Genomic DNA, 24,377 nt, shown 5'->3' on the forward strand with positions numbered 1-24,377 from the left:
TGCTTTCTTCACTCTTTCTGTTCTTATTTTGTTTGTTCCTCTAACTAGCTAATATCAGATGACCTTTATTTGAATTTGCTGATTGTTTCTTTTGTGTGATCAAGTCTATTTAATTTTTCAATTTAGTCATAGTATTCTTCATCTCCAGGATTTTCATTTGGTTCTTTTTATGGCTTCTAGTTGTTCCTTTTGCTTATGTAATGTTTTCTGTTTTGTTTACTTGTCTAAATATGTTCTCTTGAATCTTAGGATGACTACTTTGAATTTATAGGTCTCCACTTCTTTGGGGTCAGTTGGTAAAGCATTATTAGTCTTTTTTGATGGTGTCATTTTCCTGACTCTTCTTGATCCTGGTAATCATGCATTAGATTCTATGGATTTGAAGGGTCAAATGCTACATCTATTGTTTATAAAATAGCTTTACCAAGTAAAGGCTTTCTCTTGCTAGGTTCCAAGGATAATGGGATTGCCTCTAAGGTTTCAATCAAATATAGTTGTAACTGGGTCATGCTGCTTCTGTTGGGTCTGCAGTGGAGACTGTCATTGGTGGACCTATTATTAGGCCTTAGGCAGGCATGTCTCAGGGAGGACTCTGAGAAGATGGGGCTGTCTGCAATATCTTGGTCCACAAAGCTGGCATGGAGACAAGAATCCACAATAGGATCTGCAGACAGTGTTTCTGTTACCAGAGCATAGCAAGATACATCTCTTACTGGTCCCTAGGATTACTCCTGGGGTTACTGGGTGGGCAGGATTGATCCTTGACAATGGTTCAGAAAAGTTGGAATTGGTTAAATATAGCTTCAGGATCTAAAGCCCTAACCAAGTTTGGAAAGCCTGTTACCTAAGGCTGACATAAATGTGTTACCTGCCAAGTCCATTGGTGGATGGTGCTGGGGTAAAGGGAAGGCCAAACAGAGATGTAGAAGAGTTCATAAGGGTATGGAAACATTTATAAGTCTGTAGTGAGGAGCACAGCCTGCCACCTGGGCAGGATTTGCCATCTCAAAATGGCCACCCTTGGTCTTGGGGGCTACCGGGGTGTGTAACTTCCACCTACAACCCAAAGCTCAACACAGGCACTGTCTCCAAGGATGGCTGCCAAATCATCATTGCCATGAAGTGAAAATAAGCAGAGAACATCCTGTTCCACAATAGTATAAACATTACCCCTTCACTGCACTTTTTACATCACATTCCTATGACTAAGGAGCCTACTGATTTGCTTTTTGGAAAAGAACATTTATCTATGTTTCCAAAAGTTTAACAAATAATTAATGCTTATTTTAGTCAATAGTTGTCAGACTGGCACAACATCACTAAGCCAGGTATTAAAGGAAAGTATCGATGTTATAAAGAAATGATCTTTAATCAGAATTATTTGACAAGAAAAAAGATCCCTCCTGAATGTCACATTTAAGAAGAACATCTGGACATTGAGGACAGAACTTTTTCACAGTAAATGACTAAACTAATTATTTGATAGTAGATCCTAATGGGATTTGACTTAGGTGATACCCACTTTTTCCAGAAAAAATGCTTGTAAAGTGTACTTTCAGTACATACCTTGATATCATAACAATAAAATCCACTTGGCTTTCTCTGTCTTTCACACATATGCACATGCACACATTACCTTCACAAATTCAGAACAAATTGGTATTTTGAATGATCAAAATAAACATTGCTGTTTGTGAAACATTCCAAGAAGTATTTATTATTTTTAAAGGGAATTCTTTCTTGAGGAATATACAGCTATGAAAAGTTCTTGCATATTTACTGTATTTCTTCCTCAGCCACAATCCATTCTGAATATGAAGATTTCAATATGCAACATTAAGTATATGCATTAGCTTAATGCACATAAAAATTCATGAACAACACTAAATTCCCATACAAATTTTGCTTGTAGCCACACATCTCTCATTTTTGCTTCTATGGAATATTTCTAAAGACAACTAAAATTAATTCATTCTTTTACTACTTAAATATTTGAAACATCGGGGCCGGGGATGTAGCTCAATGGTTCGGGCACCTGCCACGCAAGCACAAGGTCCCAAGCTCGATCCCTGGTTCCAAAAAAAAGAAAGAAAAAAATATTTGAAACATAAAAATCATCTTAGTATTTTATCAAAAATATTTTAAAATAATGTTCTTTGCTATATTTTTATTTTTATGGATGACTGAAACTTCCAAAAATTCTTGAAGGAGAAGAAAAAAGTTGTGGAATAATTACTTGCTGTTTTCAGTGCAATGATTAAATTGAGATGACAGCAATCCATATACAAAGAGTGACATAATTCATAGTATTGCCATGATAGAAATTTCTGTTTTGAAAGTATATTATTATTTTATTTGTTGAAAAAATTTAAATATCAGGCTGGGGATTTAGCTCAGTGGTTCCACCACCTGCCTCACAAGCACAAGGTCCTGAGTTCAATCCTCGGTACCAAAAAAATATTTTTTTTTAATATCTACAAATAGATATTACAGCAATAATTTTCATGCAATTTAAACTGAACATCAGAATGCATTCTTTTCTCAGATTTTTAATTAGTTCAATAACTAAAGAAATAACTAATTTTTTTCAATAACTAAAGAATAATTTTTCAATAGCTAGAGAAATGAGCTAATATTTTAAACAGTAAAACCACTACAGAATGAAAAATAAAAATGAAATAGATTAACTAATTTTCAGAATTCCACTTAAAATTTCTATTACTTGGCCGTGTTACTTATTTACAGCTCATATTCTCAAGCTGCATTAGACATTCATATATCGGTGACATAGCTTATAGTACACAGGTTTCTCAGCAGGCTTTCAACCAATAAGATATTATTTATCTATGTTTCAAAAATAAACTTATTTCAGGAGGTTAGACTTTCCCATTATGAGTGCTTCGTCTGGACCAAGAGCTTCCTCCAGTGAGTGGAAAACTGTATTCCTAAATGACCCATCGTGGGGTTTTAAATCAGGTTTGGAACATTGCAAAGAACATCACAGCCCCTAAAATTAATGTGTCAGGCTATCCTTCAGTTCTGAGAGAAAAGGAAGAATTTCTGAACTTTTTGTACAGACAGGATGTTATATAAACTTACTTTCATTTGAAATAACTACCTTAGAGAGAAGAGCATAACTTTAATGATTAATTTATTGGAATTTCTTTTGCTTAAAATAATTCTATTTTTTATAATTCCTTTTCTCTCTCCACCTGCTGGGATGGACTCGGGCTTGGGTAGCATATTTATGAGACTATTCCCAAGAATGATTTGCTGTTGAAAAGATGCCCACAGGTTTGTACATAAAGACCCCTAAAAATAACCTCTTCCACATAATTTATATATAGATATTCCTGATCTCTTCACCTTATACTTACTTACTCTGTTTCCACCCTACACGAGAACAAACCAAACTATGATAAAAACCATGTGACTAAAAAAGTAGAGACAAAGGATGAGGTCTCTGGTTAACATGCACATATGCCTGAGATGTCCTCAACCACTGATTGGAAAAATAAGGTAAGAATCAGGAGCCATTTTGCTATATAGTATTCTTTCTTTTTCTAATATAGTATTCTTTCTATCAGCTTGTCAAATCTGGGAACACATTTTAGGGGAAACTTAAGAGTATTGTGAAAGCCTGGGTACAACCAAAACATGCAAATTGAAAGTGTAAGGGCAAAGACCATGGCACTGAAAGAGCACAGATGGTAAGACCTGAGTCTGGTCCTGGCTCACCTCTAAGAACTTGAGTGACTGAAGGTTAGTCCTGTACCTCTATGAGTCTAACCTACTAAGAGATTAAAGATGATCCCCAAGGTACCTTTTTCCCCAAAAGGCATTTGATTGGTCCTGCCTAAATGGGGATTGAATATAAATGCTAACCACTGCTAGAGGTAAAGAAAGAATGGTTATGGGACACCCTTTATGTACTATTCTGAAGCAAAGTGGACAGAGCGCAGAACAATCGGTGAAGTGAAAATTTGATCTCAAAGACTGTACAGAGACAGAAGTAGTAATATTCCTGGGGCAGAAACCAGAGCAATTCTAGTAAGGATACTTGTATACAGGTTATATTCAGAACACTCAACCAAAATTCACATGTGTATGTATGATTTTCTGCAGAGAACAAATAGGAAGCTCAGAGTATGAGAGTAGTTTGATTCAGGATCAAAGTGAGAGTGAGGTAGGAAAAAGAAGAATCAAAGATGGCAGAGAGAGAGAGAGAGAGACAGGAGAAATGTAACTTTCTCCCTTATGTAATAGGAATTTAGTAAGTCTCAAATTTGATAGTTTTTCCACCTTAACTGCTTGATAATACAGAAGTTTTCTTCTGACAGGTTGGTTATCTAAAACAATTCACATGCGCTGTAGGGAAGAACTAACCAAGAAGTATATTCTGAAAGAGGCACGAGTAGAAGGAAAAGGACAGTGGTCTCCACCTGTTAGGGAAAAATCACTTTTGTTTTCCTGCTGGCACTGGTAGTCATAAAGCACAGGAGGACAATGAACCCTGTTGTAATCAAATACTTCAAAATTCCTCTTCATCTGCCTTTGTGTAGCACAGACATGTCAGTGGAAAATTATAGGTTCAACCACGTCCTATGGGAGAGTATCAAAGTTCCTTTTACATAAAAACTAGATACGAAGTCTGTCTTAAAACTTTATGTGAGCTGGGTGTGGTAGTGCACACCTGTGATCCCAACACTTGAGAGGCTGAGGCAGGAGGACTGCTGTGAGTTCAAGGCCAGCCTAAACTACATAGGAAGACCCTGTGTCAAAATACATACATACATACATACATCATTATGTGATTTGTATCAAATTGTCACTGTGTTTAATTGTGCAAGTTACTTACAGTCTGCATGCCTCAGTTACCTTACCTATAAAATGGGTAGACATGGGTTAGTATATTCAAAGCACCAAGAAAGAATAGTGTTCAACACATAGTAACTGCTATAACTATTTTATTATTGAGGTTGTCATCATTGCAACACACCCAAAGACCCTGGTAGCCACTTTATCTGTTTTTAATAATTTGGAAATCAGGCAGATAGCCCACACTATTTCAGGAACTAATCTATGAGAGAGGCACACATTTCAGTAACTTAAACTAACCTACCAAAAGCTAAAATGAAGGAGCTTGTTGTAAGAAAATCAGGTTTTGTAATTCACTCAGCTTCTAAAGGCTCTTTCTCACATAGATGAGTAAAAAATTGATTGCAATATTTTGGGCCAATGGACAGTGCATCCTACCTGAGAGAAGAAACCAGATTAAATTGCCATGAGACATAAAGCTCAAAGGTATGGAAAGAGCTCTTGGCCAGTGTATCACAGGTCAAATTTACATTAAATGTCTTGCTGAAAGAAATCTGTCCTTTTCCCTTAAATTTACATCTGCTCCCGGAGCCGCCTCCAGCCCTTCTTAGTTTCCCTGTGCAGTCACATCTATTGACTTTTCATGGCTACAGCTCTGGCTAACACTGCTGTCACGATTGAAAGGGAAAAATGAGTAACTGAAATTATAGAAGATTGTGACCTTGGCATTTTGACAGTGATGACATTCAATGAAAAATAAAATCTAACATGAATAAAATAAGATGAGGTGGCTATTATGAGAAAATGAAATAGAACACTAAGGATACAAATAATACTGAAGTTCTTTTTTTAAAGCAAATTAAGAAAGACTCAGAACAGTTAGAAGAATCGCACGGTTAGTGATCAAAAAAGCAATATCTAACTTAGGAAGAATATAAAATTTTACAGAAATAATGGAAAATAAAATTAACTAGTGTTAATTCTCATAACACTTCTTATAGCAACTCTAAAACTTCTCATAGGAATATTTATTGACCAAAATTGGTTAAGAAAGGTATTTTCTTATAAAATTTATGTTGGAAAAATGGTTTGGTGTGAAATATGACCAAAAAATAATAAAAAAGCCATAGGTGATGAAATGATGTAGATGAATTATAATGCATCAGCTCTTCAATATTACAGTAAACATTGTAGTCCAATTAAAGTAAGGATGGTAGAATAAAAGGTTAAAAGCATAAATACTTTAACACTTTTATTAAAAATTAAGGATCAAATGAGCTAACAGATTTTACTCCAAAAGACCCCCAAAATTTTTACTGATCCAAATTCTTAAATTATGGTGTAAATATGAATTAAATGTTGTTGCTTATAAACAGGCTTACAGTATCTTCCTATTTAAATTGAGTCAAAATTTCAGAATTAAATTGTGCGGGTCAAATTAGCCAATCTACATGACAGCACTCTGTCTAGTAGGCTAATTTATTTGCGTCCATGATTCTGATATTATGCAATAAACTAACATTGATTAAACCAGTAAATGAAATGAACATCGATTAGGATAAAAGGAATATGAAATCACTAGTATTTGTGCTCTGAGGTTTTAAAGAGCAGTTGGTTATTTGTTCAGTTCACCTATCGAGTTCAAGAATAGAAGCTGTAGCTGTGAACAGAGCCCTCCGCCTGGGCGATGACCACAGCCCGGAAACCAGCGAGGAGGCCGGTGTAGCGAAGTGACGCAGGCTGTCACATGGTCCCCAGTGTAGAGTAGGGGGCAGAGGTAAGTTCAAATCCAGCAGCCCCACTTGAACCAAAGCGTAAGTGTCTTCAGATTTAAATGAATCCCCCACACGGTACCCAGAAATGTAACCTTTTCAGTTTGGAAGGCACGACTCACGGTTACTTGGGAGAGGAGGGGGTGTGTGCTCTACCATAAGCAGCAATAAGAGCATTCTAATGTATCCAGCGTAACGGAGGTTAAACAGAAATGTTAACACTTTCAATGAGCACTGCATCCTCTGTTGCTTTATCAATTTACAGACTCACTAAAGTTACTGTAAAGAATTCCCAGTATAGACCTCCCGGGCACAGTGACGACATTTGGGCTCCTCACTGATTACTTTTTTCATCAGTCTAAAGTGGCAGATTATCAAGAGTCAGTCTGGAATACAGATTCCAGGGAAAGTGAACATTTGTAAATTGTGTGATGATAATTGGCAAAAAAGCAAATTTTGAAAGTTACTGTGCATCGGGGACCATGCTTCATTTGCATATCTTTAATGTTCAAACACTTGAAGCACTTAAATAACCAGTTTCTCTCTAAAAATGGGAATCTGAAAATAAAGAAAAAAGGGAGGTTAAGGCTCTCAAGGATCAAGTGAACCTTGGCTCTAATCTTTGCTTAGAGTCATGCTGTTAATGTGAATCTGGTGTGGGATCTGGAATTTAAACTTAGGTCTTTGTTCCCAAGAGTCCATCTGTAACTAGTAGAATTATTAGCCTGCAGTAGGAGCCAATTTACCACAAAAATAAAGATAATGTAAAATGTTTTCAGGGATGCTCCCACCCGCCACACACACACATTAAAAACTAGCAATGCTGGCTCACATTCATTAGGATGGTAGGTCTTACTAAAGAACAAAGGTTTCACAGGTATGATTTAAGAAGCTCAAGTAAAGGTCCAAAGTGTCATAAAGATGGCTATCTCTTTCTTGTTTTACTAGCATGGCATGTATGTGCAAGGACTGGGACCTGAGAGCTGCACTAAACTGTTCACATGTGGACTTGACTTTAATGTCCCAAATATAATTAAATACCACAGAGTTTGAGCTTAGTGGTCATATTAAAATGTCACATGTCACAGGGTTTTTCTACCATGCACGTCTCATCAAATGCTAGCTGATCAAATGATGGTAGTCAGCCTAAGTTACTGTAAACAACAAAAATTATTATCCTGTGCATCAGTAAGCTTCTTTGGAATTCTACTTGATTCAATTTACAGAAAAAAATATAATAGAGAAATGTGGAAATAGAGAAAGAGGCAACAGAGAAAGGGTCAGATAATGTGTTCCACATATGAGAAATACTTCACAAAAGACAGAAAAAAAGTAGTAAGGATGACCACATTTAGGGAATAATAAAGCTACAAAGCACCTGCTCGGAACTAACAATGTGGCACCAGGGCCACATAGAAATCTCAAGACCCTGTCTCTGCTTTGGAATAGGTTTCAGTCAGGTGAGAATGAAAATTTTACTATGTAGTCCTCAAAGTATGCATCAATAATCCATAGGAGTCACATCATGATAAGATATTGGAAAAAACGAGGAAGTGTAATTATCAAAGTATGGACTATGACAGCAGTTTCAGGGACACAAATTGAACTACAGGCCCTAATGGCTTCCCCCATTTTTCCATTCCAGAACCATAGTTTATGCCAGTTTTATCCAGGTCCATGAAACTGTGAGAGAAGATTAGATAAAGCAACAACTCTCAACATATTTATTCATCCTGTTTTATTATTGTAAGCATAAGTTGAAGAGGAAGAGGGTCTCAAGCACAATGAGACAGGAAGAACTAAATACAGCTCATGAAGTAGGTTATGCAAGATTGTTTAATGCCAAGATACTAGTCAATTCCCCACTTCACAAGTATTCATCTGCCTTTGGAGAACAGAATGTCTAATGGTATTTTCTCCTCTAATGACTGGAGGAAAACAATAGTCACACTTCAGTCCAGGTAGTGACCAAAGAAAGAAAAAGTGTGTGAGTTGTATGAATGAACATGAGCTACCAAATATATGATGAGTTGAAGATAAGAATTAAAGACTGAAGATAAGGATAAGGATTAAAGATAGATGATAAGATAGGTAGAGATCTTGAGGGCTTCTCTCATAGTCACTGAGCTATGATAGTCTACTCACAACATACAAAGAGAACAAAAACATCATCCTCAATAAAAAATAAGAATTTTCTGTTGTGCCCCAGGGAGGGCATGAAATAGGAGGAAGGAGAGGACAATAATAACAAAGCGAGAAAAATAGATCATTATATTTGCACAGATTTATCTTAATAGAACTTTTTTCTGACATAGTTTTCCATTTTTATTCTGAATAGCTGCCACCCCACAATGAGGTACATTTGTTTCTCTCTGCCGTGGGGTTTTGGAGAGTGTGTCAAAGTACTTCATCATATCCCATATACTTAGATAACCATGTTCTCTGTTGACTGACAATTGACTGTGATACATGAATTCTGTAAGGTTTTTCATCTTGACCTTCAAATGAGTTGAGAATGACAGTTTTTAGCATGCCTTTAATATTTAATTACATGGAGCTTGATGATAAAAAATTAAAAAGGACTTGAAAAAATAAAACAATAATATAGCATGTCAGAGTACAGAAACATGGAATTTTTAATGCACCAACATTGTTATTTTGTTCACTCAATCCTTTAAATGCAAGGACCATGTCATTTTATTTTGTATCTCTAGTGTATAACAAGGTACCAGACACTATGGTACTATGCATTTAATAAATGCCTGCTGAATAAATAAAAGAAAAATGGATTTTAGTGAGTGAGGGGAAGGAAAGGTAAGTTCCATTACTACACAGAACAAAGTGGAATAGTTTGTGATGAAATGCTTCCATAACTAGATCTTCAGTTCTCTCAAACATTTTGATCACATCATGCGATGCTTTGAGCCTAAGCACAGCCTCACAATCCTTCTAGACATAGCAGGCAAGGCAGCTGCTCTCTACTTAATCAAAGTTATCATTAGAAATGAAATTTATTTCCTAGCCCTAAAATAGAGGTCTCTATCAAGTAAACTATGAAAAGAAGGCAACTTTCCCAAAATTTTTCTCCAGAATCAATATGCATATTAACAATTCAGATAATTAGACATCCAGAAACACACATATTTTATACTTTGTTATTTGGTCATCTTCTCCTACAAGTTATAATTCACATCCTTCAGTGGTCCCCGCTCCCCCAAAAAAACTCATGTAGGGAGGGGCTTGGTCCCCAATGTGGCCTAGTGGAAGATATTTGAGTCATGCACCCAGAGACCTTGGGAGATTAATGCTTCTATGGTTTGGATCTAGAATATCTCCCAAAGGATCATGCATTAAAAGCTTGTTTCCTGGGGTGGCACTATTTGGAGGTGTGGAATGTTAATGCAGCAGTGCCTAGTGGGAGGTGTTAGTCATTCAGGGAGTGCCCTCAAAAGGACTGTGGAACTCTTATCTCTCTCTCCTGAAAGCCATGAGGTGAATGGCTTGCTCCACCTTGCACACCCTACATGATGTGCCCACACTGACTCAAAGTAATGAGGCCGATCAGTCATGGACTGAAACCTCTAAAACTGAGAGCCAAAATATATCTTTACTCCTCATAAGTTTCTTATCTCACCTATTTGTTACAGTAACAGAAAGCTCAATGACACAATGCCTTTCTCTTGTGATTTCTCATGATGAAGGACTGGACTAGTTACCACAAAAGTAGGTTCTGATAAAGCAGGCTGCCCCTGCTGTTTGTCTATTTTGCTTGTCTTTCTACTTTCAACCATGAATTGAAGCATTGTGAGGCCCTGATCCCATACAGTCACCAGGCACCCTATCTTAGACTTCTTGGTATTTCTTGTCTTCCAGGTCCCAGGAATAAAGGACATATAAAATAAACAAAATCCCTTCTCTCTTTGAGATTATAATCTACCAGCCAGATAGACAATTAAAGATAAGCACACAAATAATAATACAACTATAAATTGTGTTCAGTGCTTGTGAAGGGAAACTATGGATGTTATGACAGAACACAATCAGGAAACTTAATTTATCCTCACACATGGACGGAGAGGGATCAGGTAGAAAAATCCATTGAATGAGTAGCATTTAAGCCTATATAGAAAAACTGACAACAGAGTTCCTAAGAAGAGATTGGGGGGAGCCTTCCAGGCAGAGGGAAGAGCTCAGATATAAAAGGATTTACTGTTGTTAGAAGGTTTGGATGCAAGAAAGTAGGAAAGGCTGTACCTACAAAGGAAAGATAGGACACAGGACCATAATTTCCAAGGGCAGGAAAACCAAGCAGGTAAACCTTCTGATTGTCCAGAATACGGACTGGAGCAGCGTACAGGCCACAGCTCAGAGAAGGGGAGCTACAGCCAAGCTCAGCGACAAAATTCAGTTTGAGAGACAGAGAAGCCTAAAATCTGTGAACAAAATGTCAAGAATACAAAGTGTTCTAATGATACATAGTTACAGTCCCAAAAGATGAGGAGGGAGGAACAGGAAAATATGTTTAACCTGATTCAAATATTATACAAAGTATATATATATGTGTGTGTATATATATATATATATATTTGGTACCAGGGATCGAACTCGGGTCCTTCCACTTTCGAGGCAGGCGGCGGAACCACGGAGCTTAAATCCCTGGCCCTGTACCAAGTATATATGTACCAGAACATCACATGGTTCCCCATAAAAATGTATAATCTTTTTGTATCAGTTAAAACAGTTGGTTTAATATAACTTAAAATAACACATAAATAATTTTTTTCAGAAAAGAAAAAACTTTTTCCAAATAAAGAAACTATAAACCCACAAAACCAAGAATCTCAACAAACACAAGCTGAATAAACATGAAAAAGCACAAACACCAGGAAACTTCACAATTAAATCTATGAAAACAGCAAAGTAGAAAATAAAATCTTAACCGCATCCAGAGAAAGACACATGCACAGAGGGAGAAAGATAAGAATAAATAATGGAAGCACCTCTTCTGAGAGCAAAGACAAGGATGACATCTTTAAAGTGCTAAAGAGAGAAAAAGCATTGCTAACATGAAATTCTATGTACAGGAAAAGAAATCTTTCAAAATTGAAAACAAAATAGAGACTATTATCAAACCAACAAAAGTGGAAAATTGATTGCCAGGAGAGCTGTATTCTAATATTGAAGGAAGCAGGAGAAGCAGACTAATACCAAATATAATTTGGATCTAAACAAAGGAATGGAGAACAACAGAAATAGTAAATATACAGATAAATAGAAAACAATTTTCTATTTTGCATCTCTCTAAATGAGAATAGGCTATTTAGAGCAAAAATAATAACGCTGTATTGCAGGTAAATAACACACGTGACATTTAAATGTGTGAGAACAATCAGACCAAGGACATGAAGAGGGTAATGGAAATACAGTGTTGTAAGAGCCTTATACTCAACAAAGAGTGACATACTATTATTTGATGGTAGACTATGGTAAATTAAAGAGGCATACACTGTGAGCCCTAGAGCAACCATTGCTATGTTCTAAATGTCTCTGTCCCCACCCCTCAAACTCATCTGCTGAAATCCTAACTTCCTATATGAAGGAATCAGGAGGTGGGACCTTTGATTTGGATCGGGAAGCAGAGCTCTTATGAATGGGGTTAGTACTATTATTTTTCTTTTTTAAAAGCCCCAGTGAGATTCCTAACCCTTTCTGCCAATGTGAAGACAGTAAAAAAGGTGCCATTTATGAACCAGGATGCAAACTAGACAAGCAATCTGCCAAAGGCTTCATCTTGGAATTCTTAGCCTCCAGAGGTGTGAGAAATAAACTTCTGTTGTTTATAAACCATCCAGTCTATAATAGTTTGACACAGCAGCCAAAATTGACTAGGACAACAACTGAAAGAGCAAAGGAGAGTATAACTATTACATCATTGGAGGAGATAAAATGGAGTAATAAAAATCACTAGTTAACAAAAGAAAGAAAGGATCACAGAAGAGATGGGACAATAAAACATGAAGAACAAAGATGCTGTTAAATAAATTCAAGTCCATTGATAATTAGATTAAAAGTAAACTAAACACTTCAACTACAAACTAGAGCTTGTCAATATAGAACAAACTTTTTAAAAGCCAGGTATGACTACTTGCTTTTCACAAAATACAAATCCTATGTTGACTAATTTCTCTTTCTCTCTCTCCCCTCTCCTCTCAGAGCTCTCTCTCTCTCTCCTCTCTCTTTAAAATTCAGATAAAATTCTAATAATTTGAAATGGGAAGAAAAGGTCCAAAGGGGTAGGAGAAGTGGGAGGGAAGGGGAAAGGAAAGAAAGGAAAGGAAAAATTATAAGAAAAGGAAAAAATGGAAACAAAGTCTTTGTAAATGGGGAGGAGTGGAGGGGGTGAAGGGAGCACAGGGAATGGGGAAAAAATAAGAACCAAGAGAGATTATGTACACATACAAGCACCCAATGATAAAAGTAAATGTATTGTATACCTAAAATGTACCAATAAAAGAATTTAAGAAAAAAAATAAACTCTTTCAAAATTAAAAAAAAATACAGACAGAGGAGTGGCTGCTGTTGCTCTAGATTAATGACTGCAGATTACGGTCACACACTAAAATTGAAGAGATTTATTTATTTAAGTATAGTTTTTGTTAGAGCCTATAAGTTTTATAAACTATTGGGTTTCAGTGTGATAATTTCACACATCCATCTAACATATTTTGATCATATCCATCCCTCTATTACACTTCTTTATATCCCTTCCCTCACCCTTATTTTCTTCCTCTTGTGTAATAATCAATTTTTCTGTATTAGTTCCTGAATTTTTAGAGTTTGAGTGCTTTGAGTAGAGCCAGTAGGTTTTGGGATTGTTATGGCATGTGCAGTTTTTTTCATTCAATACAAGGAAATACTTTTTTGTTGGTACATTTAACACTTTTTTTTCTTGATAATTTTTTCTCAGTAATTGTACAGAGTGGATTATAAAGGAATTTTTCATACCAAAAGCCAAAAATTTCTTTTCTTGTGCTTTGCTTTCATCTAACACTATCAATCAAGGGAGGATATGACCCATGGTTGGAATATCTCTCTCAAGATACCAAAGCCTCAAATTTTCATTCCTTTTACTTCCGTATTATGAACTATATTTGATAATGGATACTGAATACATTCACAGATTTCACAAAAATGAAAAAGCAAGCAAAAGAAATGAGCTCTTTGGAATTTAATATAACTTTACTGTTTCAGAGGAGGAAATCGTTTTTATTTTTTTCATAGGACTATTTTCAAATATAATATGGTTCACTCCAAATATCTCCTTTTCAAAACACAACTATTTATCATGAAAGAGGTTAAAATAGTAGCCATAATGTTTGTATAAAAATTTAACTATATTACAAAATCATTTTGTATTATTTTAATTATCATAGGTAAAATGTGACATGTACTCCAGTGTAAAATTAGTGACCCTACCGGTGCTAAGTGAAACCTCTGAGGCTTTTAAAATACACTTTTGGCCTGAAGATTGCAAGCCTGAGAAGAAAGAAAAGAAGTTGTTTCTTTTTGTAGATATAAAAGGGTACTGACTGGTTAGACATTTTATTGTAGGCCATAAGCCATATGTGCAAAACATGAATGTGTGACGGCCACATTAATCTTCTTTTAATTTTTCCTCCAACAGGAGGGATTGCCAGTGAACCACTGCACTGTGGTGTGCTGTGGTTTCAGAATTGCACTCAATAGTGCCATAGTGGTCTGGAAATTTACTAGGGCTTTTCCCTTCTATCACTAAGATCACCACTTTGCATACAGCTTCTGAAGGGGCATTTTCTGACTACTCATTTCATATATGCCATTAGCTCGTTGCTGCATTGCTGAGAGGGGCTCAAATACAAGAAGGAAAATAAAAACCTGCAGGTATAATAAAATTTTTACATACAAACTTTGTCTGAAATTCATAAAAGCTGTGGGATAAAAAGGTGAAAATTTTCACTCATCAGCAATCTACTTTAGGCCCTGGCACCGTGTCACGGAGGCCCAGGATCACCCCTGCCACCAGCAGCACCTTTGAGTGGAGGCCAGAAACCTCCTGGATCACACAGCACTGCAGAGGCACTGGGGGGCCATAAAGGCTATGGCTATGACCTCCAGAAGATAGAGCAGAAGTGAACAACAGAGAGAAGGCCACTCTGAGGCTCCATGAGGGAAATTGAAAGCCAATGGGAAAGTGAAGACAATCTCTGCAATAAAGGCTCACCAGACCACCTGGTTAGTAAGTTGGTGGGATCAGCACCTCCCATCAGAACCCTGACTCACTTCAGGGGAAGGGCAGCTAAAACCTGCAGTAGAACCTTGCAGAGTTCAATCCTGCAGGAGGTCAGGGAACTCAATTTGGGCCTTGCATCCAGAAATCAGCCTGAATCTCAGTGGAGTGCAGCTGGCTTGCTGAAACTAATTGACTTAGATCTGCACACTGCTGCCCACGTTGTTTACCATGACACCAGAGATACACCCTGAAGGAGGCCTTTATATATACATATATCTTTTTCTCTCTCTGTCCCTTCTTATTCTTCACTTCTCTCCCTCTCTGTTTCTGTTCCTGTCCTATTTCAGATGTTTTTTCTCTCTTTCCTTCTCTCCATTGTCATTATTCTCATAGGAAGGGGAATATAGTTTCTAGCTCCGATATGGCCGTTAGTTTTTTTGGTTCTTGTATTTGTTCCTTCATCATGTCTTTTCCTCTCATCTTCAACAGTTTCCCAAAGTTTGCATGATCTTCCTGTGTCTTCTAGCCTCACTTCTAACCTTCCCCTCTCCTTCTATCTCTCTATTGCTCCCTCCCCAAAACCTTCTAAGTCCTCATTCGGAAGGGTAAATTAGCTATATTGAAGGATTTATTTACTACAAACATATTTTGGTCTGGACCTCGATTTTGATCTAGGTCACATGGATAAAGGTGACAGATTAATAGCTACAAAAACTGTCATTTTCTAATCTGTTAGATGCTATTGTTGATGTTGTTTGTATCACTTGGGCTAAGGTGTGGTGATTGATCTAATGAGTTGTTTTCCCTGGTATACTGAAAACAAAATTGCCTAAGAGTCATTAAAGAATCAAAACCTAAAGACCAGCTATACCTGGAAGACACCTCTGAAAAGCAATCATTCTGTAAAGGTTCTAAATACAAGCAATAAAGATACTCACAATAAGCAATATTGAAGTATCAGCCCAGGAATTAAAACAAAAACAGCACAGAGATGGTGAGCAGAGTGAAAGACATGATTAGAGAATCTAGAACAGAAACAGATTAAAAAATACATGAGCTCAGAAACATGCTGGAAGCCATGAATACCCAGCATAAGAAAGAAATGGAAACCATGATCACTCAATATAAGAAAGAAATGGAATCTATGAAAGAGATTCAAACAGATATTCAGGAGATTAAAAACTCCATTGAAAGTATCCACAGCAGATTAAGGGAATGTGAAGATAGAATATCAGATATAGAAGACAAGATCGCAGTTAAAGACCATGAAAACAGAGATTTCTTAAAAATAGTAAGGGACCATGAGAAATAAATGCAACAGCTGCCAGACAATACAAAGAACAATAACGTAAGACTGATAGGAGTCCATGAGAAAACAGGAGAAAGCACAATTGACATAAAAAACTGTTCACAGAAGTAATAGTGGAAAACTTCCCAGACAGAGGAAGAGAATTAGACATACAGATAAGTGAGGCATAGAGAACTCCAACTAGCCATGATCAAAAATTCTACATCTAGACATATAATAGTCAAGATCCCAGAAACCCAACAGAAAAACAAAATCCTATAAGCAGTTAGAGAAAAGAAACAAATCATCTACAAAGGAAAGCCCATCAGAATCACAGCAGACTTCTCAACACAAACCCTCAAATCAAGGAGAGCCTGGAGTGAAGTATTTCAAGCCCTAAAAGAAAATATCTTCCAACCTAGACTGCTGTATCCTGCAAAATTATCTTTCAAAATTGATGGGGAAATTAGTTACTTCCACGACAAAGAACACCTGAGAAATTTCATGAACACCAAACCAGCACTACAAGCACTACTAAACAATATCCTGGAAAAAAGCAATGAAGGTCACAACTTCATGAGGCCCAACAGAGGGAAGCCACCAGGCAAGGTAAGACACTAAAGGGAAAGGGGGAAGAAATAAGAAATAAAAGAGCCAACAAAAGTAAAACCGCATGACAAGGGTAAATCAATATCTATCAATTATACCTCTCAATGTTAATGGCCTCAATTCATCAATCAAAAGAAATAGATTGGTAGGATGGATTAAAAAGAAAAATGCAACAATATGCTATATACAAGAAACACACCTAACTCAAAAAGAAACTCATAGACTGAAAGTAAAAGGATGGAAAACAGTTCTCCACGCCACAGGAACCCAGAAGAAAGCAGGGGTAGCAATCTTATTTGCAGACAAAGTGGATTTCAAACCAAAACTAATTAAGAGAGACAAAGATGGTCACTACATCCTTGTGAAGGGAACAATCCAAGAGGAAGAGATGACAATCCTATATATGCACTAAATACGAATGCCCCCAATTATACAAAATAAATATTAATAGACATGAAAAACCAAATAAACACTAATGCAATTGTAGTGGGGGACCTCAATGCCCCACTATCACAAATAGATCATCCAGACAAAAGTTAACAAGGAAATTCTAGAACTGAACCAAGTTATTGAACAAATGGACTTAATAGATGTTTATAGAGTGTTCCATCCCAAAAAATCAGAATACACATTCTTTTTGGCTGCACATGGGTAATTCTCCAAAATATACCACATGCTAGCTGATAGAACATGTTTAAGTAAATGAAAAGGAACTGAAATTATCCCTGGTATATTATCAGACCATAGTGCAATTAAATTCAAAATCAATAGCATAAGAAACCACAAGAACTTCACAAACACGTGGAAATTGAATAACACTCTCTTGAAGAACCAATGGGTCACAGAGGAAATTAAAGAATAAATTAGACAGTTTCTACAAGTAAATGATAATCCCAGTACAACATACAGGAATCTTTGGAACACAATGAAAGCAGTTCTATGAGGGAAATTCATAGCAGTGAATGCCCATAGTAGGAAAACAGAGCAAGCTCAAATAAAGAATCTAATGCTGAGCCTCAAGCTCCTAGAAAAGAACAGCAAGACAAACCCAAAGCTCATACAAGGGAGGAAATTATAAAGATCATAGCAGAAATCAATGCAATGGAGACTAAGAGAACAATACAAAAAAAAAAAAATGAAGCCAAGAGTTGGTTCTTCAAAAGATTAAATAAAATCAACAAATCCTTAGCCAACCTTATCAAAAAGGGAAAGAAAAGGCTCAAATCCATGAAATTAGGAAGGAAAAGGGTGAAGTCACAACAGATCCAGCAGAAATCTAGAGGATCACCAATACCTACTTTGAGAAACTGTACTCCAATAAAATGGAAAACACAGAAAAAATGGACAGATTCCTAGATACATACGAATTACCAAAGTTGAATGAAGAAGATATAAAAATTCTAAAACCCCAATTTCAATCAGTCAAATTGAAAATGTAATTAAATATTTATCAAAGAAAAGCCCAGGTCCTGAAGGCTTCTCTCCTGAATTCTATAAGAAATTTAGGGAAGAGCTAATGCCACTACTTCTCAAACTCTTTAATGAAATTGAAAGGGAAGCAATACTCCAAAATTCATTTCTGGAAGCAAGTATTAGTTTTGTTCTGAAAGCAGAGAAACACCCAACAAAAAAGAGAGCTACAGGCCAATCTCTCCCATGAACACAGATGCAAAAATCCTCATAAGATACTAGCAAACACAATACAGAGGATCATCAAGAAGATCATACACCCTGACCAAGTTGGATTCATCCCAGGGATGCAAGGATGGTTCAACATGCATAAATCAATAAATGCAATACAATATATTAACAGACTAGAGCACAAAAACCACATGATCATCTCAATAGATGCAGAAAAAGCATTTGACAAAATCCAACACCCATTCATGATAAAAAAAAAATCTTACAGAAAATTGGAATAGATGGTCTTTATCTTAATCTGATAAAGGCTATCTATGAAAAACCAACAGCCAACATCATACTAAATGGTCAAAAATTGTAATCTTTCACACTAAAATCAGGAACAAGTCAAGGATGTCCACTATCACCACTCCTGTTCAATATAGTTCTGGAAACATTAGCCACAGTAATTAAATAAGAAAAGGAAATAAAAGGAATAAAGATAGGAAAGGAAGAAGTTAAACTGTCATTATTTGCTGAGAACATGATAGTCTACATAGAAGACCCAAAAAAGTCTGCTAAAAATCTTCTAGACTTAATTGACAGATTCAGTAAAGTAGCTGGATACAAGGTCAACACTCAAAAATCAATAGCCTTCTTGTATACAAATAACAGACTCACTGAGAGAGAAATTGGGGAAACAAATCCTTTCACAATATAATCCAAAATATGAAATATCTAGGATTCAATCTAATGAAGGAAGTAAAAGACCTCTACATTAAAAACTACAGCACTCTGAAAAAAGAGATTGAAGAGGATATAAGAAAATGGAAAAGCATCACTTGTTCCTGGGTAGGAGGAACCAATATAATAAAAATGCCCATACTTCCAAAACTGTTGTATAGATTCAATGCAATCCTGATTGAAATCCCAACAGTATATATCACAGAACTAGAGAAAACAATCCAAAAATTCATGTGGAACCACAAGAGACCTAGAATAGCAAAAGCAATTCTATGCAACAGAGACATGACAGGGGTTATCATAATCCCCAACTTGAAACTATACTACAAAGCCACTATGATAAAAACAGCATGGTAATGGCAAAGAAACAGACCCATGGTTCAGTGGAATAGATTAGAAGATGCAGACAAAACTCCAGTCATACTCAGCCACCTCATCTTTGACAAAGGAGCCGAACACCCTCACTGGAGGAAAGATGGCCTCTTTAATAAATGATGCTGGAAAAACTGGACTTCAATCTGCCACAGACTAAAACTAGACCCATTTCTTTCACCATGCACTAAACTACAATCAAAGTGGATCAAAGATCTAAATATTAAAACAGAAACACTAAACTTGCTGGAAGATAGGTTAGGTAGAACTGTTGAAGATATTGGCATAGGAAAAGACTTTATGAAAAAAACCTCAGTAGCATGGGAACTAGCACAAAGAATCAATAACTGGGATCTCTTTTTATCAAAAAGTTTCTATGGCCAGGAATTTAGCTCAGTGGTACCATGCTTGCCTCACAAGCACAAGGTTCAATTCCTGGTACCAAAAAAAAAAAAAAAAACACTTCTGCACTGCAAGAGAAACCACTAACAGAGCTAAGAGACGACCTACAATGTGGGAAATAAATTTTATAAGCTGTTCCTCAGACAAAGGACTACTATCTTGAATATATAAAGAACTTTAAAAAACCAGACCTCCCAAATTTAAAGACCCAATTCAAAAATGGGCATCTGAAATGAACAGACATTTCTAAGACAAAGAAGGAAAAGCAGCAAATAAACATATGAAAAAATGTTCACCATCACTGGTCATTTGAGAGATGCAGATGAAAACAACAGTGAGATTTCACCTCACCCCAGAAAGAATGGCTGCTATCATGAAATCAACCAATAACAAATGCTGGCGGGGGTATGGGGAGAAAGGAACCCTTCTCCATTGCTGGTGGGAGTGCAGACTGGTGCAACCACTGTGGAAATCAATATGGAGATACCTTAAAAAACTGGGATTAGAGGTCCCATTTGACCCAGCTATTCCCCTCCTGAGTATTTTCCCAAATGAATTAAAAGAATCATACCACAGTGATATATGCACACCCATGTTTATAGAGGCACAGTTCATAATAGCTAAAACTTGAAAACAGCCCAATTGCCCATCAACTGGAGACTGGATAAAGATGTGTTGTGTTTTTTTAATAAAATGAAGTACTACTCAGCCATAAAGAATGGGAAACTGGAGTCATTCATAGCTAAATGGATGCACATTGAGGCCATATTCTTAAGTGAAATAAATAGGATACACATGTGTAAATACAAAGTAGTTTCTCTTGTGTGAGAAACTGAAAGTGTAACTAAGGATCAAAATGTATGATAGATAATGTGAAACAGGAGAAAAAGGTCTAAAGGGGAAGGGGAAGTGGGAGGAGTAGGGGAAAGAAGGAAAAGGAAAAAATATGAGAAAAGGAAAAAATGGAAACAAAGTCTTTGTCAATAGGGAGGGGTGCAGGGGGTGAAAGGGAGGCAGGGGAATGGGGGAAAAATACGAACCAAGATATATCAAGTAAAGGTTAAAATTTCAAATGATGAATGTCATCATGTTGTATGCCTAAAATGTACCAATAAACTTAATGAATTAAAAAAAAGAAATCTACTTTAGATGAATACTTCTATTTGCTTGGGGGGGAAAAAGTACCTTGATGAGCAATTTGAAATGTGCAGTTTATATCAGGGATCATCACAGAACTTCCGTTCATCTGCCCAGAAGAGGCCGTAAGGAGAAAAGCTGTGACTGGATATTGTGGTCATATTATGATCTCCCTCACATAATCAATAAAATTACTACACTCAAGAAATAGTTGGAGTGTGTGTGTGTGTGTGTGTGTGCACGCACGCGCACACTCTAAATAATGGGCTGAGCTTTTTACCCAAAGACTGATGTAAAATTTGGACAGCCTTGTGGAAAAGCAAATGTCCTTTCTGGAGTAAAATCTGATGTGAGCTGATGCCTCCAGGTTAGTGGCCAAAAGTTGTTCTAAGAGATAAGCTTTGTATCAGTTAGTTATGGACACGCCTGAATCCCAAGGCTGCAAGCCCATGAAGAGTCAAGAGAGAGATTTCATTATATCCTTATCTAGCCACTTAGTGTCTTGCACTAGGAAGGTCTTTAATGAGCTGCTGTGCAGCAATAAATGAAAGCCCTATTGTCTTTTAGCAAGTTAGCTTCATTTCACCAGAAAAATACTTGTGTTGGTAAAAACTTAGAAAATAAAATCTAATGTATTTAGTTTAGGCAAATAGTATCTCAAACCAACTCATACCACATGCAAGTATTGTGATTAGATGTGCTTTGAGTAGGAGAAATGCTCATGTCATTCACAGAACTGTAAATCAGAAATAGGGTTTTGGAGTGTGCAGCCAGTTTTAAAGTTAAGAAGATATTAGAATATTTGGCAGTTACATGCTACCTTGAGTATATGAGTGAAGGCATATTTATTCCATTTGCAGATAAGGAAATTGACTCAGAAAGCTATGTGAATCTTTCCCGGAAGCACAATGATTAATGTCAAACTAAACTTCAGCTTAGGTTCTGATTGCAAGTCTACTGCTCTTCCCATTACTCACACCTGTGTTCTACTACAGACTCAGTTACCAGAAACCAGCCCTCCTCCATTCCTGCTGCCTTTATAGTAAAAACAAACAAAAAACAAAGTAGTAAAGCCTTCTTTCTGTTTGCCCTGCTCTAAAAAGTCTCAAGGTTTTAGGTACTTACACTATTCACTAGCTTTAAATCCCGACTCTTTTCCTCAAATGCTTTTTTCTGCAAGGATTAGAAGAAAGCATTCTCTGAGGTGGGCAGTATTATCCTAGCTGCCCGGAATAGAAGAGAAAGCTACAGTGCTCTGTCAGTGCTCTGTGGAATGAGCACCTATAGCAGTCTCTCACACACAGCAATCTCATCCACAAACCGTGAAACAATGCTTAGCAATCTGCTTAGTAAGGTCAAGCTTCCTCAGCAAACAATGAAATACAAACATTTTCCACTGCAGTTTCCTATAGCTGCTGGAATTAAATTAGATGGTTGTCTGCTTGTTACATGAATCTTCTACTGACTCAGCTGTAGCCAACAGAAATATCGATCTAACATACAAAAAGAAAGCAAATATTTTTGAACTCTAGCTTAGCCCTTGGTTATTTCCCCTAAGGGGCATATTTTTATTCATCTATTTTTAATCCTATATCCCTAACAAGGTCAATGAGTCAAGGATTTTAAGAAATTACATTTTTGCATCATGTTTTATTTTATTATCATCCTATTTAAGACTGAAGAAGCAGGAAAGTTAAATGTTTGCTGTGTAAATATGTGCCAGGCTCTATTTGCCTTACCTCTTTTGGAGATTGCTACCAGCTCCACATTCCCTGCTCCCAGGGCACACTTATCTGTTTACTAGCTGTCAAAGTAAATTTATAGCTTTGAGTGACACCATTAGGAAGTCTGGGATCGGCCTTGCTGAGCACACACAGATACACTTGCATACCCATTAAGTTGAAATTTTGCCAACAACCTATTAACCAATCATAATGAGCTGCTGTTTTCCATTTAAAACACCATTAGTTTCCTACAGTTTGTTGCTCAGGGTACAGGCAGCAAAGATACCATCAAGTGGTTAGAAAAGGTGCTGCTTTGCTGGAAGCTCATAAGTCTTTGGAGAATTTGAACTTGGCGATGGTATATGGCACTTTTGTTTCATATCTTTAAAGCAATCATGCATTTCAAATACTTAGGATCACCTCCCAGAATACTGAAGAATTTTAATACATCTCTTTGCTTAAAGATTCTGGGGGCTTGGTTTGGTTTGGGTTTGCTCTGCCTATATAGATTTGGGGGTTTTTAAAAGATTATTATATAATTCTGAACATACAGAACTGACAACTCTTAGTCTATAGTTATACATTAGTTATCCCAGTACCAGGGATCGAACTCAGGACCTTGCACTTGCAAGGCAGGTGCTGTGCCACTGAGCTAAATCCCTGGCCCCCTACCATATTTTTAATGTTTTTCCCCTAAGATAGTTTCAAATATTTTATGTATTATCTGCTTTTCCACAGCAAACTCCTTATAATAACAAGAGTTTGAGTATATGCACAGTGAAATGACAATTCAATAGAGAAAAGGTATCTAGTTTTGTGAGATTTGCCTTAGGTTTGAACATCTCAGAAGATAGATGAAATATTAAAATGTCAAGAAAAATTTTGTTTCAAATAATGCATTCTCAGAATCAAACTGTAAGGAGTATGATTTTAAGTTACAGTATCTCACTGTAGTTCATTTTTCTTGAACATATCCAGTGAAGAATTTAGTGAGCCAACTGTGGTCAGGAGACAACAAGAACAGATAAAATCCATTTGAAAAATACAGGCAATTGGAAAATACTAAATACATTTTTCCCAACAACAAACCATTTGGTAGTAGGAAGCATCAAAAATAATAACTGTTCCATTAAATTCAACTCCTTTGCACTGAACTCTATCCCCAGTTCCGTTTTTATTTTTCATTTTGAGACAAGGTCTCACTACAGTTGCTAAGTTTCCCAGGCAGGGCTCAAACTTGCAGATCTCCTAACTTAAACTTCCAGAGTGCTAGGATTACAGGCACGTGCACCTTGCCCTGCATAGGTCACTTTTTAAAATTCTATTTCACCTTCCTTTCCAGGTTATTAAAAATTTAACTTTATCTCTTATAGCTCTTTAAGCACAACTTAGAGTAGGCAGTAAATTTAAGGTGCTAACCATGTAGAAGGTGATACAGAAGGCACAGGAAAAAGACAATAAAGCACTGCACAACCACAGCCCAGTGTGGGGGAAGATAAGGTCACGGCCTCAGCAATGCCCTTCCGGTCCCAGGCATTCTGCCCGGAACATATTAGGAGCTTTATTAAGCATTTGATGGTTGATTGGCTGGATAATAAAAGACATGAATAGCAAAGAACTTG

General features: G+C 36.7%; 1 protein-coding gene across 8 annotated transcripts in view; it reads right to left on the minus strand.

Annotated features, from left to right (window-relative positions):
• Slc44a5 (solute carrier family 44 member 5) overlaps positions 1–24,377 on the minus strand; it is a 357,115-nt gene that overhangs the window by 173,404 nt on the left and 159,334 nt on the right. The gene's annotated exons all lie outside the window — the stretch shown is intronic.

This window comes from Heterocephalus glaber, unplaced genomic scaffold, assembly GCF_053883595.1.
Source record: "Heterocephalus glaber isolate CG9 unplaced genomic scaffold, H.glaber_assembly_v1.0 deba00001442, whole genome shotgun sequence".
NCBI classification, from domain to species: domain Eukaryota; kingdom Metazoa; phylum Chordata; class Mammalia; order Rodentia; family Bathyergidae; genus Heterocephalus; species Heterocephalus glaber.